Here is a 17,178-nt window from a genome sequence, read left to right as displayed (position 1 = left end):
ACACTCCCCTTTTCCCCCAAGATTTGTCAGTCCACTCCCTTTCTATGCCCCTGATTCTATTATATTCACCAGTTAATACTGTTCATCAGATTTTTTATTCCCTTGGTTTTCAGATTCACTTGTTGATATATATGTATTTGTTGTTCCTAATTTTTATCTTTATCTTTTTCTTCTTCTTCCTCTTCTTAAAGAATACCTTTCAGCATTTCATATAATTCTGGTTTGGTGGTGATGAACTCCTTTAGCTTTTTCTTATCTGTGAAGCTCTTTATCTGACCTTCAATTCTGAATGACAGCTTTGCTGGGTAGAGTAATCTTGGTTGTAGTTTCTTGCTATTCATCACTTTGAATATTTCTTACCATTCCCATCTGGCCTGCATAGTTTCTGTTGATAAATCAGCTGACAATCGTATGGGTGCTCCCTTGTAGGTAACTAGCTGTTTTTCTCTTGCTGCTTTTAATATTCTCTCTTTGTCCTTTGCTCTTGGCATTTTAATTATGATGTGTCTTGGTGTGGTCCTCTTTGGATACCTTTTGTTTGGGGTTCTGTGCACTTCCTGGACTTATAAGTCTATTTCTTTCACCAGGTGGGGGAAGTTTTCTGTCACTATTTCTTCAAATAGGTTTTCAGTATCTTGCTCTCTCTCTTCTTCTGGGACCCCCATAATTCTGATGTTGGTACGCTTGAAGTTGTCCCAGAGACTTCTTACACTATCTTCAACTTTTTGGACTCTTTTTTCTTTTTTCTTTTCCGGAGGAGTGTTTTTTGCTTTTTTATATTCCAAATCTTTGACTTGATTCTTGCAATTCATTAGTCTGCTTTTAGGTCTCTGTATAATATTTTTTATTTCAGTCAGTGTATGCTTAATTTCTAGTTGATCCTTTTTCATATCCTCGAGGTTCTCGTTAAATTTATCGGCATTTTCTAGGAAATTCTTGAAAAACCTTATAACTGTGGTTTTGAACTTTATATCCAGTCTTTTGCTTTCATCCATTTCCTTCATTTGTTGCCTGCCTCTTTGTCTCTGCATTTTAGCTGCTTCCCTGAGTTGATGGAGTGGCTTTGCATGCTAGGTGTCCTAGCAGGGCCCAGTAGCTCAGCCTCCCCAGTTACCTGAGGTGGACACGCTTGGTGCACCCCTTTGTGGGCTGTGTGTGCATACTTGTTGTAGTTAAGCCTTGATTGTTGTTGGTATTACTGGGGGACGTTGACCTCCAGGCCAATTGGCTGTGAGGATCAGCAGTGTCTCCTCTGGGAGAGCTTCTGTGCTCAGCTTGTTGGGCAGAGTCTCAGGGCTGAGCAGACAGCCTTGGTTTCACGGTAGCCCCGCCCTACAAGGTCTGTGTCTGATTATCCCACGGCAATGGCTGCACACACCTCTGAGAGAAGGCTGCCCTGAGTTTTGCCCACTGCCAGACAGTTCAGTTTCTCCCCGATTGAGTTTGGGTACCCAAAAGTCTCACCTGAAACTGGAGTTCAGTGCAGTCAGGAGGTTTTGTTTCCCTCCCGAATGAGGAAGATAGCCATGCGCGCTTGCTGCTGGCCATCAGCGCCGTGAGTCTCCAGGCAGCGCCGCGAGTCTCTGGGCAGCGCCATGAGTCTGCCAGCCTCGTATTCAGCCACCTGCCCTTTCCGCGCATGTGGGCCTCTGCACCTGTCCTCCACAGCTCCTCGGGATTACAGTGTCCTTTTCTCTTTCCTTCTAGTTGTAGAATTTCCACTCAGCCAGCTTTCCGGTGGTTCTGGATGATGTCTGCTCTGTCTTCCAGTTGCAATTTTGAAATTGTTGTGCTAGGCAGAAGTATAGGTGTTTACCTTATGCTGCCATCTTGGTTTCTTCCCACCTATGCTGTATTTTATATTCCCATGATTATTTTGTAAGTACCAATCTGTACTTCTAATTCCATCACCTTTTTTACCCAATCCCCAATCACTCTCCCCTTGGCAACCATCAGTCTGTTCTCTGCATCTATGAGTCAGTTTTTATTTTCTTTCTTTATGTTATTATGTAATTCCACATATAAATGAAATATTATGGTATTTGTCTTTCTCTGACTGATTTCACTTAGCAAATACCCTTTGGTACATCATTGCTGTCAAAAATTGCAAGGTTTCATTCCTTTTTATGGCTGAGTAATAAGAGTAATATTCCATTGTATACATGTACCACCACTTTTTTTTTATCTACTTGATTATTGATGGGCGCTTCGGTTGCTTCCACATCTTAGATATCTACCTATATATATAAAAGCCTAAGTGACCATTTGACTGGTAGCTATGATATACACTGATCACCAGGGGGCAGATACTCAATGCAGGAGCAGAAACCACAGGCATGGAAACATGGAACAGACTGATGAATCTCAGAGGAAGGGGTGTGGGGGGAGGGCGGGAAGAGATTAACCAAGGATCTTATATGCATACTAGAGGTCCTGTGCATAGATTCGTGCACCAGTGGGGTCCATTGGCCTGGCCTGAGGGGCCCCACTGATCCGAAACCAGTTCTCCAACATCCCCCAAGGAGTCCCGGATTGCAGGCCAGGCCAAGGGACCCCACTGGTGCATGAATTTGTGTACTGGGCCTCCAGTTATAAATAATACTCCAATAAACATAGGGGTGCATATATTCTTTGGAATTAGTCTTTTGGGTTTCTTTGGATATATATCCAGAAGTAAAATCAATGGGTCATAAGGAAGTTCTATTTTAATGTTTTAAGGAATTTCCACACTGTTTTCCATAGAGGTTGTACCAATCTCATTTCCACCAAGAGGGTATGATAGTTTCCCTTTCTCTACATCCTTGCCAACAATTGTTTGTTGATTTATTGATGATATGCATTCTGACAATTATGAGGTGATAGCTCATTGTGGTTTTAATTTGCATTTCTCTGATGATTAGTGACGTTGAGCATCTTTTCATATGTCTATTGACTATCTTTATGTCCTCTTTGGAGAAGTGTCTATTCAGATTCTTTGTACATTTTTTAATTGGATTCTTTGTTTTTTAGGTGTTGAGTTGTATAAGTTCTTCACATACTTTGGGTATTAATCCCTAATCATATGTATCGTTGGCAAATATGTTCTCCCATTTAGTGGGTTGTCTTTAATTTTATTGATGGCTTATTTTGCTGGAGAAAAACTTTTTTTGTTTGTTTGTTTGGTGCAGTACCATTAGTTTATTTTTTTGTTTTGTTTTTCCTTGCCCAAGAAGATATGTCAGAAAATAATACTTCTAAGAAAAATTTCAGAGATTTTACTGCCTATATTTCTTCTAAGATTTTCATAGTTTTGAGTCTTAGATTTAAGTCTTTAATCCATTTTTATTTTATTCATGTATATGGTATAAAAACGTGGTTCAGTTTCATTTTTTTCATGTATCTGTCCAATTTTCCCACCACCATTTACTGAAGAGACTGTCTTTACCACATTGTACACTCTTGCCTCCTTTTTCAAATATTAATTGATCATATATGCATAGGTTTATTTCTGGGATTTCTATTCTGTTCCATTGGTCTATATGTCCGTTTTTATGCCAGTACCATGCTATTTTGATTACTATAACCTTGTATTATAGTTGGATATCAGATAGTATGATACCTCCAACTTTTTCTTTCTCAAGATTACAGTGGGTATTTGGGGTCTTTTGTGGTTCCATATAGATTGTTGGATTATTTGTTCTAGTTCTGTGAAATAAGGCATTTGTATTTTGATAGAAATTGCATTGAATCTATTTCTAAATTCTTTGGGTAATACAGACATTTTATGATGTTAATTTTTCCTATTCACAATCACAGGATAAGCTTTAATTTATTTGTATTTTCTTCAGTGTCTTTCTTCAGTGTCATAATTTTCTGAGTACAGGTATTTTACCTTGGTTCAATTGATTCTTAGGTGTATGTTTTTAAATTTTTGTTTGTTTTTGTTTGCAAATGGGACATATTAGTAGTCAAACCTACAATTCATCTTAAGATAGGTCTCTCTCTACTACATATTTACATTTGTGAAGCTATATACTCTATTAAGACACTAACCATCTTTCTAATTCCAAAATGGTAGACTAGTTGTTCTTTAAAGGCATGGTGAGGAAATCATGGAGTAATTAAACTTAGAATTTTTCAGTAATAGAATTTCTTCACATAACACATGATCTTACTTCCATCACAATACATCCAATCATAACCAGAGATGCAGAATTGGCTTCTAGAAAACATCCTGAATTCCAAGTGTATGTCAGGATGGCAATGAGATGAAGAAATTAGAAGCAGCAGCTCAAAAAGGGAACTCACAAACCGAGATTTGGTGTTTCTAAGAAGAGGTTTCAGAAAATATTGTTTTCATCATTTTAAAAAGTTTTAACTGTTGATATTTTTGTTTCTTTGTGCATTCTAGTAGTTAGAGGTTTAGTATTATGTTAAACACTCTGTACCATCAGTTCTTAGGTATGTAGGCACAAGTAGTTAACTGACTCTTCCAAAAATGAGAAAAACAGAGGAAATAAATTCATAGCTAAGGATTTTTATCTTGTAATTTCTGGTTATCAGAAGAATAAATTTTAAGGTGACAATGTCATATATCAGTAATTATCATATTAAACAACTGAGAAGAAATATTTATCTATAATAATAAAAGAAATATTTAATAATTAGACAGGATGTCTTCTGGACGTCATTCCGAACGTCCTTCCTGACCAAGCTGGGGCCAGAGGGAAGCCAGCCCGGGTCCTGGGTGTCTGCTGGTGGCCGAAGGAGGGAAGCCTGGGTCCTAGGTGCCAGAGGGAAGCTGGTGCCGGCAGCTGGGGGAAGGAAGGCCTACTCTTGCATGAATTTTCATGCATCAGTCCTCTAGTTATACTATAAGTAAGATTAAATTATTTAGGTATTTCTTGAAGGCATTTATTTTTCACATAGCAATTAAAATCACTATACATTTTTGTGTCTTTTCTCTATCAATATTTATTGAGTGCTTTCTCTTTGGCAGGGACTGTGCTATTCACTTGAGATGAGGAATACAAAATGCAAAATTCCTTACACATTCTAGAGTAAAAGAAAAATGACTAAATAAGCAGGTCCCCAGCAACAGGGTGCACATTAATCATGAACAAGATGTTCCTGGGGAATATGGGGAAAGTTTACAGAGGAGGTGCCTAATAGAATCTCCAAGAATGAAAAGTAAGCAGGTAAATACTGTGGGTAGAAATGACATCAATGCAAGCACAATGATGAGAAAATAAGGACACTGCAAACACACTGGCATTACTGAATCCTAATTTTCTACAAGGAAGACCAGAGTCTCCCACTTGTCAGCCTTATAAAATATACAAAGATACAAAGAGATTTAAACTATTCTTTAGCAGTTCAAATGCATTTGAATATCTATATTAATATGTAATAGTTTTTTTAAATATATTTTTAATTGATTTCAGAGAGGAAGAGAGAGAGAGAGAGAGAGAGAGAGAGAGAGAGAGAGAGAAACATCAATAATGAGAGAGAATCATTGATTGGCTGCTTCCTGCACACCCCCCACTGGGGATCGAGCCCACAACCTGGGCATGTGCCCTTGACTGGAATTGAACCCAGAACCCTTCAGTCCACAGGCTGACACTCTATCCAATGAGCCAAACCAGCTAGGGCTATGTAATAGTTTTTATTTATTAGAGAGTGAGAGAGAAAGAAAGATAAATTGGCTGTCTCCTGCAAGATCCCCCTGGAGATAGAGCCCACAATCCGGGCATGTGCCCTATCCAGGAATTGAACCTTCAACTTCTCAGTGCATGGGACAATGATCCACCAACTGAACTACACAGGCTGTATATATATATATATATTTATATATATTATTTGTTTGTAAAAGTGTGATATGATCCAATGAGGGGTTTAAAATAATAAACCTTATAGGACTGGGAAATAGATTAGTGCTGACAGCAGGGCGACCAACTTATTATAGTGGTAGGACAAAGGACTGAACTAAGATCATGGACACTATTTCAAAAGTTATTTGTTTTAATTTGTGAAGAATTTTTCAATAAAATAATTATTTCTCCTGATTTCACTGCAAATCTATAATAATAAAAGCGTAATATGCAAATTGACTGAACAGCCAAACAGTGGAACAACTGTCTGGACGACCTTCCGGATGAAGCCAGGGCTGCGAAGGCCTACTCTTGCACGAATTTCTGTAGAAACTTTCTGTTTCGACTATGATTCTGAATTAACAAAAGTAAAGTTTCAATGTGTTTTTACTTGAAATACACCATAGGCTTATGTATAGGGTGGGCAAAAATAGGTTTGCAATTGTGAGTACGTGAAACACAGTTTATTCTTATATTACTATTTATTAATTATCGTATTATTTTCCATACAAATATAAACCTACTTTTGTACCATCCTATATAACTATTTTAATAGTGTATAACTGATAGATACAAATGTACATCTTCTTTAATGAATTCATATGATGAGAATAGACAAGCCTTTGGAATCCTCCTATATAATAAAGAGGTAATATGCAAATTGACCATCACTCCAACACACAAAATGGCACCGGGCCTCTAGTACTTCATATAAAGTATTAAAGCCCAACAAGAAAACAGTTACCATTTTAATTCAGATGAGCATTCCTATTGAAGAAGAACACACAATAAGATGGAGGAGAATTTATTAAACTATCCATTTAAGCAGGGCCCTTACTCCAGTGATTTTACTCTCCTCATAAACAGAACCTCACATAAAGGCTGTCACTACATCCTTTAGTAGGCACAAAGTTTGAGCCAAATTAATTAGCAATAAACCTTGCCAGAATCAACTTAAAATATTCTCCTAATTAATTAAAATGAGAATAAATGAATTAAAAAATGTTATTATCCCATCAAATATTATTAATTTCTAGGATTACTTAACTAATTTGTCTGTTTTTATCCTGGCATACCTACCAATCTTTACCTTTCAAGTCATTTAATAATGTTCTGATTACCTGGGATGAAGAGATTATAAAACACTCTCTAGAAACACAAAATAACTGTGATTCTTAGCTGGCTTATATTTATTTGTTTAAGCATGCTTGATTCTCATGATATAATTCATCTCTCTATTCATACACTATAATAGTTACCTCTGTGGTTCTTTAATTTTTAAATGACTTTTATCCTTTTAGAATGCTTTCACTTATTTTTTACTGTTTTGCTTTTCTATGTAATAATTCCTTTTAATCTCTTCCTCAACAATTTCCAGTGAATGTTTCTAGAACACTTTTACCAAAGATTTAAATGAAGCAGTTAAGCTTCATTAAGGCATAACATTCTAAATCTTAACAGCAATAATGAACATTTAATGAAACAAAGACAACCTTCCATTTGAAGATACTAGTATATAAACTGGAATTATTTCTTTTCTAGGCTGAGGAAGTACACTCTTCCCTTTGGTAAGAATTTGACCTCAATAGTGTCTTAATTGCTTTATTCTGTACTTTTACGGGTTAGACATCATACCTTTTCCCCCTAAACCTCTGAAAGAAAAACATATTTTAAATCCCCATGAGCTTTCCAAACTGTACAGTATGGAAAAGGTAGGAGCAATGTAACTATAGTGGAGAAATGGGTCAAACACTACCTCAACTAGGTGATTGTGGCTAACATCTTCAGTGCTAAATTATTTTGATTGTATATATCTTTGAGACTATGTGATGAGAGTATCATTTCACCCTTACATTCTTCTCCCCAAATCCTTATCCCTCCAGCCTAACCCTGAGGAAAACAAAACAAACAAACAACAAAATAAAGCAAAACCACCTTGACCAGTACTCCTCAAATATATCATCATGATAAACAAGGAAGGTTTGAGAAACTGTCACAGAATGAAGGATGCTAAACAAACATAATGATTAGATATAATGTAGTGTACTGGAAGGGATCCTGGAACATAAAAAGAGCATTAGGGAGAAACTGAGGAAATTTAAATAACCTATGGAGTTTGGATAATGGCAATGTTACCAGAAAAAGTTCAGTTGTTTATAAAATTTCTGTAAATAAAAGAGAATAACTAGAAGTGTATTCATTATTAAAGATAGTATTGTATCTGTTATATGAATAAAAGTGTAGCAATTATAATGGGCAAAGTTTAGTGGTGTTCACTGAATATTTCTGACTCTCAGCCCCTTAGGCACATGGTATACTTCCTTGACCCTTATAATTTCAGGAGGGCAATTGAGGAGTTCTGGTCAAAAAATTTATATGTAAACTATAAATGGGGTTCCAGATTGGAGAGGGTACAGGCTGGGCTGAGGGACACCCCCCTCCATGCACGAATTTCGTGCACCCGGCCTCTAGTATATATATATATATATATATATATATATATATATATATATATATATATATATATATATAAATTACCTCTCTATAGATCTAGATGGAAAGATAGAACTAGATGGAGATACATATATCTCCTATTGTTTTGTTTCTTTTTAGAACCTTGACTAACACAGGAAGCATACAACAACATGAAATTAGTTTATAATATTTAACATTGAAAACAAAGCACACAACTATACATAGTATAGGTTAATTTATATAGAGTATAAAACCAGGCAAAATAAAACAATGTTATTAATAATAAATGCATAATAAAATGGAAAAAAGATTAGCAAGCAAATGATTATAACTGAGATCAGAAGAGTGATCATTTCTGCAGGAAGAAATATTTTGGAATGGAGCATACAAGAGTTTTAAAAGTGCTAGAAATATTCTTTTGTGAACAGGTGGTTATTATATGGATATTAATTAACAGTTACCATTCAAACTACATATATATTTTATGTACTCTTGTGACTATGTGTTATTTTAGACAGTAGTAAAAATCAAACCAACTCATACTTTACAAAACACAGCACAGTACAAAGAAAAGGGGTAGCTGAGAATAGGAAATAATTAAGTATATAGAGAAAATAATTGGTTTATTTTCCCAGGATATTAATAAAATACCTACTATCTAAATATTCTTGGCTCAGTTCAAATTTTTTATAAAAGGCTTAACAAATGAGATTGACTTCTCTAATAAAGAGACAAGATACCTGAAGAACCACAGCACAGACAACTTAATTGGGATTCATTAAGATTTTGAGTATATTGGCATATATAGTTATGTAATGTGGCATATGATACCAAGACCATCAGGTTAGTAAATGACTTCAGTATGGACTGTGGCTTTTGGAAATTAGGTCATTAGAGATTTAAGATAAAATGGAAAGAAAATAGAAAAGAAATAAAGAAATGCTGGGGAAAATTTTATGTAGTCATTATAAGATAGTAATCTTTGCCATAATATATTTTTGTCTTAGGTTATACTCCCTATTAAAAAAAAAAAAACAGGTAAAAATTAGACATTGTAGAAGAATTCAAATACTCATTTTTGTACTAGCCATAAAAAGCTTTATATTTATAATAGAGGACCGGTGCACGAAATTCATGCATGGGGGTGTGTGTCCCTCAACCCAGCCTGCACCCGCTCCAATCTGGGAGCCCTCGAGAGATGTCCGACTGCCTAAACAGGCAGTCGGACATCCCTCTCACAATCCAGGACTGCTGGTTCCCAACTGTTCGCCTGACTGCCTTCCTGACTGCCCCTAACTGCTTTTGCCTGCCAGCCTGATCACCCACTAACCACTCCACTGCCAGCCTGATTGATGCCTAACTGCTCCCCTGCCAACCTGTTTGCCCCTAACTGCCCTCCCCTGCAGGCCTGGGTCCCGCCCAACTGCCCTTCCCTGCAGGCCCGGTCACCCCCAAATTCCCTCCTCTGCCGGCCTGGTCACCCCTAACTGCCCTCCCCTGCAGGCTTGATCACCCCCAACTGCCCTCCCTTGCAGGCCTGGTCCCTCCCAACTGCCCTCCTCTTCTGGCCTGATCACCCACAACTGCCCTCCCTTGCAGGCCTGGTCCCTCCCAACTGCCCTCTCCTGCTGGTCTGATCACCCACAACTGCCCTCCCTTGCTGGCCTGGTCCCTCCCAACTGCCCTCTCCTGCTGGTCTGATCACCCACAACTGCCCTCCCTTGCAGGCCTGGTCCCTCCCAACTGTCCTCCCCTGCTGGCCATCTTGTGGCAGCCATCTTGTGTCCACATGGGGGCAGCCATCTTGTGTGTTGGAGTGATGGTCAATTTGCATATTACTCTTTTAATAGATAAGACTATTCTTTGGAGATGAAATTACAAGCAATCTTCCCATTGTCTTAGTTTTATAGTTTGTTTGTTTGTTTTTCCCATAAACTGTCAGTGCTTAACTCCCAAAGTTTCATTAAGAATCATGAGGAGTTTATTCCTAAATTAAGACACAATTAAAAACAAAACAAAACTTAAAGTGTCATTTGAAGCCCATTTGCCTTTTTCACCTACTCAAGCCACTACAGCTTGTGAATGTTCAACTGCATAACCATTTCTAAAGGAAAAAGGCATTATACTGGAATGCCCTTTGCAAAGCACAGATTAACAAAAAATGTGTGTCTTGTATATAGCATATATATTTCCTATGTGTGCTTTCAACAAATAATGCATATTAGCATGTATGAACTGAGGTGGGTTTTTTTCCATCAGTTAACTCTATATTGGTCCTATTGTTCAGGAAAAATGTTCTAATGCATACATACACACACACACACACACAGAAATATTATTAAAATAGAGGCCCGGTACATGAAATTCGTGCACGGAGGGGGGGCGTGTCCCTCAGCCCAGCCTGCACCCTCTCCAATCTGGGACATCCCTCTCACAATCCAGGACTGCTGGCTCCCAACTGCTCACCTTTCTGCCTTCCTGATTGCCCCTAACCGCTTCTGCCTGCCAGCCTGATCACCCCCTAACTACTCCACTGCCAGCCTGATTGATGCCTAACTGCTCCCCTGCCAGCCTGTTTGCCCCCAACTTCCCTCCTCTGCCGGCCTGGTCACCCCTAACTGCCCTCCCCTGCAGGGTTTATCACCTCCAACTGCCCTCCCTTGCAGGCCTGGTGCCTCCCAACTGCCCTCCCCTGCTGGCCATCTTGTGGTGACCATCTTGTGTCCACATGGGGGCAGGATCTTTGACCACATGGGGGCAGCTATATTGTGTGTTGCAGTGATGGTCAATCTGCATATTACTCTTTTATTAGATAGGATAGAGGCCTGGTGCATGGGTGGGGGCTGACTGGTTTGCCCTGAAGGGTGAGGGTTCCCTTGGGGCGTGGGGTGGCCTGTGTGAGGGGCCTGTGGTGGTTTGAAGGCCGGCCACGCCCCCTGGCGACCCAAGAAGAGGCCCTGGTATCTGGAATTTATTTACCTTCTACAATTGAAACTTTGTAGTCTGGAGCAAAGCCAAGCCTGCTGCTCGCTCCGCGGCCAGCAGCGATTTTTGTTGGAGTTAATTCACCTTCTATAATTGAAACTTTGTAGCCTTGAGTGGAGGCTTAGGCCGGCAACAGGAGGCGTGGAAAGCTTGGCTTCTTTTGTTATCGTGGAAACCCTCCCGCTCTCAGTGGCTGTAGCCATCTTGGTTGGGTTATTTGGATATTTGCTCCTGATTGGCTGATGGGCATGGCTTGGCTGGTGGGCGTGGCTTAGGCATAGCGAAGGTGTGGTCAATTTGCATATCACTCTGTTATTAGGTAGGATTATGGCAAAACCAGTAACTTAAATAACCCTCTAAAGACACTTAGTAAGTTTCTGAATAAAAATATTATAAATTTCCTCTCAATTTTATAAATGAGCTCATATGAAAATAAAAAAGTTAAAAAGTAAATAAATAAATAAATAAATAAATAAAAATTCTAAGTGGCCAAAAAGAAAGAGGAAGCCAAAAGCCAAAGGGGTTAGGTGGAAGTATGTGTGGCTAACATGGGAATCTTCTTCAACCTTCTCTCAAGAATTTGGATCTTAATAGCCTCATTGGTACAGGAATTGAGGATTTAGGAGTCCATTAAAGTGGAAAGTTAGAACTGAAATGCCTGAATAATGCCAGCAGGAAGATATTTCTTACCAGTAGAGGGATATAACAAGAAAATTTGTATGCCTAACCAGAGCTCCAGTTGGAAAATATCAAAAAAATATAACCAAAGATCTGCTCTTTAATAGGTTTATAGTTTTGAAGGTCCTTATATATTATTAACTGAAAAAATAATGTTTAAATGAATTTACAGAACACTCTTCATAGGAATCATGGTCTTTTCGCCCTAGCAGTGTGGCTCAGTTGGTTGGAGGGTCATCCTGTGTGCCAGATGGTGACAAGTTTAATTCCTAGACAGGGCACATACCCAGGTTGTAGGTTCCATCCCCAGTCGAGGACCATATGGGAGGCAACCAATGGATGTTTCTCTCTCATGTTTCTCTCTTATATTGATGTCTCTCTCTCTCTTTCTCCCTCTGTCTCTCTCACTCTTTTTCTCTCTTTCTTCCTCTCTCTAAAAAAATAAAAGAACAGTGGTCTTTTCTATATATTAAAAATAATATCTAACTATAACAATACAAAGAGAAATATGGTGATAAAAAGAGAGAAAGAAGATAAGATAAATAGTGACTGTGATTTGTTTAATAACTTTTTATAAATCTATGCATTGTATTCCTTAGATAGCTGTAGTAATGTTTTCTTTCCGTTTTTAAGGATGTAAGAGAATAAGTCATTTTTTATTGTAAAATAATTTTATACCTGATCACTCAATTGATAGAGAAAAAAATGAGTTTTTACTTTGTGAATAATTTTTCTAATTTTTCTATATTCTGCAGTTTGTTGATTTGTTTGAAACATACATGTAGACATGACTGAAAAAGTATTTGAATATAAATGTGAATAAAACCTACCTTCAACAATCAAAGACAGCCTTCATCATGGGTATTAAAATATTGCTTCATTATATAAAGGCAATTATAAAATTAAAGATGCCAATCCATCCATATGTATGTATTTTTTGTAAAGAATCATCGCTTGCTGCTTTGAAATCACTCTGACTGCTACCATATAAAGCCTATATATGGAATTTCTAAGTAAAAGTTGAATTACTAATACTGACACAATTATATCACCAGTTTAAAAATATATTTTTTTTATTTTTTGCCCTCTATTTAATGATCTTTATATTACTGTGAAATAAGTAGTAAGAGTATAATTTTAAATAACCTGTTTCCATTTTACTCACAAAAAGTCACAATTATGGCATATTAGTAGATAATTATAATAAAAGTACTATTTTTGTTTTTTAACGTTTTTTGTTTGTTTTTTCAAAGTGACCAAATTCAGAAAACAGCAAAAAATAAAATATAGCCACTATAATAATCACCTATATCCAGATGGTTAAAATATTTTTATCTCTACTGCTGGCTAAAATTTACTCAGACTCAAATTGCTTGGAGCAAAACTCTGAATCTTGCTCTGAAAGTTAGTGATGGGGAACTAATGTTGAATTTGGTCTGTTAATTAAACAAGAATGCCATTAGACGGAGGTGGCTCTAATGCCAAGGCAGCCTATGTAAGCAAACCAAAATGTAAGCCTGCAAACGCCTCCAGGATATAAAGTCAAAAACGCTAAGGCCAACCAATCACAAACAGCCAAGGAGGCTTTAAGCGATCATCAATCTGTAATTCCCTCAGGGTGCTCTGCCTTTTCCCTGCAGTCTCTCCCCCAGCTCCTGTAGGTGGGGTGCCCCTAACCACCTCCGGTTTCTATTCCTTCTGCTCGAAGCGAATAGAGTTTTGCTCAGATGAACTCTTAAGATATTGAATATGCCTTAGGTAATACTTTTTATAGTTCTACTATCAGAAGAGGACACCAAAGGAGGCCCCTGATGGCCCCCAAGCAGCAACAAGCAACCGGGCTAAGTACCTCCTGAGCAGGCCGTCGGCCTTCTCGCTGCCCCTGGAGGTGGTGGCTCAGTCCCTCTGCGTCTCGGACCCGAGCTCTGCGCTCGCAGTTTTAGTGTTCAGAGCGTTCAGCCTTTACTTGAGCACTTCTTTTTCCAGACAGGGAACCACCAGAGAGATTCGGTCCCACTTAGGAATTGGACCGGTTCCGGGATTGGACTGGGTCCGACTTGGAAACTGGACCGGTTCCGGGATTGGACTGGGTCCCACTTGGAAATTGGACCGGTTCCGGGACTGGAACTGGGTCTGACGTAAACTGGGCTAATTTCAGTATGACCTCAGGTGAATAAAATTTGGTTTTTAAGTCTGAACAAGGGGGTTACCCTTACCAAAGATAATATTTAATTACGGTGGCCACCGTGGAGAATTTTAATCATTTGGGGTGAGCTTACCCGTTCACAAGGTGTTCCAGAGAAAAAGGAAGCTCAGCCAAGCACTCAGGGTAAAGGGTTGAGGGGAAAACTTGCTTTTCTTTCTCTACAGCACCTGGTGACCAAGATGAGACCCCAGGACACCCCACTCCTCCAGAGCCTGACAGGAACCTGGAAAAACTGGCAGAAGCTGGCAAAGGGCGGAATGTTCACCAAAGACATCTCTCCAGATCTTTGTGACACCTGGTCAAGGGAGAAAGGTAAAATTTTGTTATCTCTCTCTCTCTCTTTTTTTTTCTTCTAAATTGAGATTGGTAGAGGGGTGGGGGAAAGCGTTTGTTATTGATCCTTGCTCACCCAGGACAGTCACTGCCATTTTGTTTCTCTATTTTTGTGTTCTGATACCTTGGCTTGGCAACTGTCAGGTTGGGGCCCCGAGCTATGGCCAGATAGAAAAGGCGTTGAAGGCCAGGGGCAGGAGGTGGGGGCAGGCTAGAAGGGGTTAATGTTGGAGAAAAGGGGACATATGTAATACTTTCAACAATAAGGATTTAATTTTAAAAAATAAGAAAGAAAAGAAAAGCAGGTGGACATCCTTTGCAGCTAGGGCCCACCAGGGTTGCCAGCTTGGGGAACTGTCTTTCCTTTGGTATCTTCGGGAGTTGCTCTGGAGAAACTTGTCATAGTCACTTGTTTATTGCTGCTTTTGTTCAAGTCATATATCTGAGGGTAAGTCAGAGTTTATTTCACTCCTACTAATTATCTTATGTTAAATACATTTTTAGTGATTCCAGACTTTTCTTCTAAACAGATTGTCCTTGAACAGTTTTCACTTTTTTTTTTCCCCCTGCTGTTAGACTGTTTAAATAAGTTGGCACCAATTTGTTAGGCTTATAAAACTGGATACTTTGCTGGCCATTTTATATGAGCATAAAACTTCAGCACACTTGCCTCAGTGTTCCCCCATGGACAGGAAGCCGCCTTTCTCACCATTTTATTGCTTCATTCATCAGTATTTTACTTGCAAATTGAAGTTTCTTTCCATGGATATCTTTTTCTATGCTAATGAGCTACCAGCCAGTCTAGCCCAAGAATTGTGTAGCCCCTTCAGTGTTAATTTCAGAAGCCAAGTAATTCAGCTCTTCAGCAATTCCCTGTAACAGATAAGTACAGGACAAAAATTAGTGCAGACATAAAAGCAAGCATTAAATATTTTTTTCTGAGGTAGCCACTCACATATTTATATCCACCCTTAAACCTTAATTACCAAGAATGTTAGAAATAATGGCAATATCATTTGCACTTGTTGCTATAAGCACAGTATACAAGTTGTGAAGGCAAAGCTATGCAATAAACCAAGTTGATTTTTTACCTTATAGATGAGGTAATTGCCTACCTGCTCAATGTAATTATTGACCATTTTCTTTTTTTTTAATATTTGTATTGATTTTTTACAGAGAGGAAGGGGAAAGGGATAGAGAGTTAGAAACATTGATGAGAGAGAAACATCGATCAGCTGCCTCCTGCACGCCCCTCACTGGGGATGTGCCCGCAACCAAGGTACATGCCCTTGACTGGAATCGAACCTGGGACCCTTCAGTCCGCAAGGCCGACGCTCTATCCACTGAGCCAAACCGGTCAGGGAACCATTTTCTAATAAAAGCAAAATAGGGTCTCACCAAAATCTACAATATTGATGAAAAATGAAACTGTTATCTCTGCTTTTGCCACCAGATCAATTTTCCATGACTGAATTTGACATTATCTCCTCTTCTTGCCTCTTTTCCTCTTCTACATGAAATGAGGAATTGGGTTATTGAGGTGAAAGAAATATGATACCCCTTGCAAGTTTCATAGAATAAGTAAAGGCATTTGCCCTTTAGTCGGATAGTGTCAAAACAATGCAGAAGAATCTCATATAAAGGACATTGCCTCTATGTCACCTTTTATTATTATTACTTTAAAATTATTTTTAAAGGAAAATTTCATTAAGTAATCTCCATTTCCTTTGTTCTGTAAAATCTCTAAATGTATTACATTCAAATTAATATTATTTGAGGATATAGGGAATTGTTTTTCAGATCTTAAAAAATTTTTCTCACCCTTCAAAAAAGTCACAACTTCCCTTATGACAAATAAAAATATTTATGAGAACATAATTATATTCAGTAAAATATTATAGTCTTAAATTATAGCTTGAGAATATAATAGGTTATTACCCTCTTTTTTTGGTCTAAAGATGTAGAGCTTATAGAAGAATTTATTGTTTTAAGTATGCCTCACTTCCAAAAATTCTAAAATTAACAGTGAGTGCTGTTAATCGCATAAAAAGTATGCACCATCTCAACAAAAAATGACATTAAAATTATGTACTATCTCTTCTGGTCTGCGAATTGATTATATCATTAGGTGGTTTTCAATATAGTTTGGTATACTTGCCTGTATAAATGAGACATCATTAATTTGCTATGAAGACACTGCCCCTGTTGTCTGTGTCCATTGCTTATATGCATGCATACAAGTCCTTTGGTTGATCTCTTCCCCTTACCCCCACCCTCCCCTACCTTCCCTCTGAGGTTTGAGCACCATTGCTACTCTTAAAAATGAACACAAATCTGGTGATTTAAAACAGAACAGTTTTCGTACTTTTTATTTCTAGAGGTCAGAGGTTAGAAATGGATCTATCTCGCTAGGCTGAAAATAAGGGCTCATTACCATTTCTGGAGACTCTAGAAGAGAATCTCTTTTCTTGTCTTTCGAGCTTCTGGAGGCAGCCAACAACCTTATGGTGCCATTCTTCTGCCTTCAAAGCCAGCAACATCAGGTCAAGTCTTTTCATGTTGTCATCTGCCTAATTCTCCACCTTCTTTTCCACTTATAAAGAAACATGTTTATGATTACAGTAAGTCCGCACTCAAATTCCTTGCTAGGTT

This window comes from Eptesicus fuscus, chromosome 4 (assembly GCF_027574615.1).
Source record: "Eptesicus fuscus isolate TK198812 chromosome 4, DD_ASM_mEF_20220401, whole genome shotgun sequence".
NCBI lineage: Eukaryota > Metazoa > Chordata > Mammalia > Chiroptera > Vespertilionidae > Eptesicus > Eptesicus fuscus.
This window is presented reverse-complemented; position numbering follows the sequence as displayed.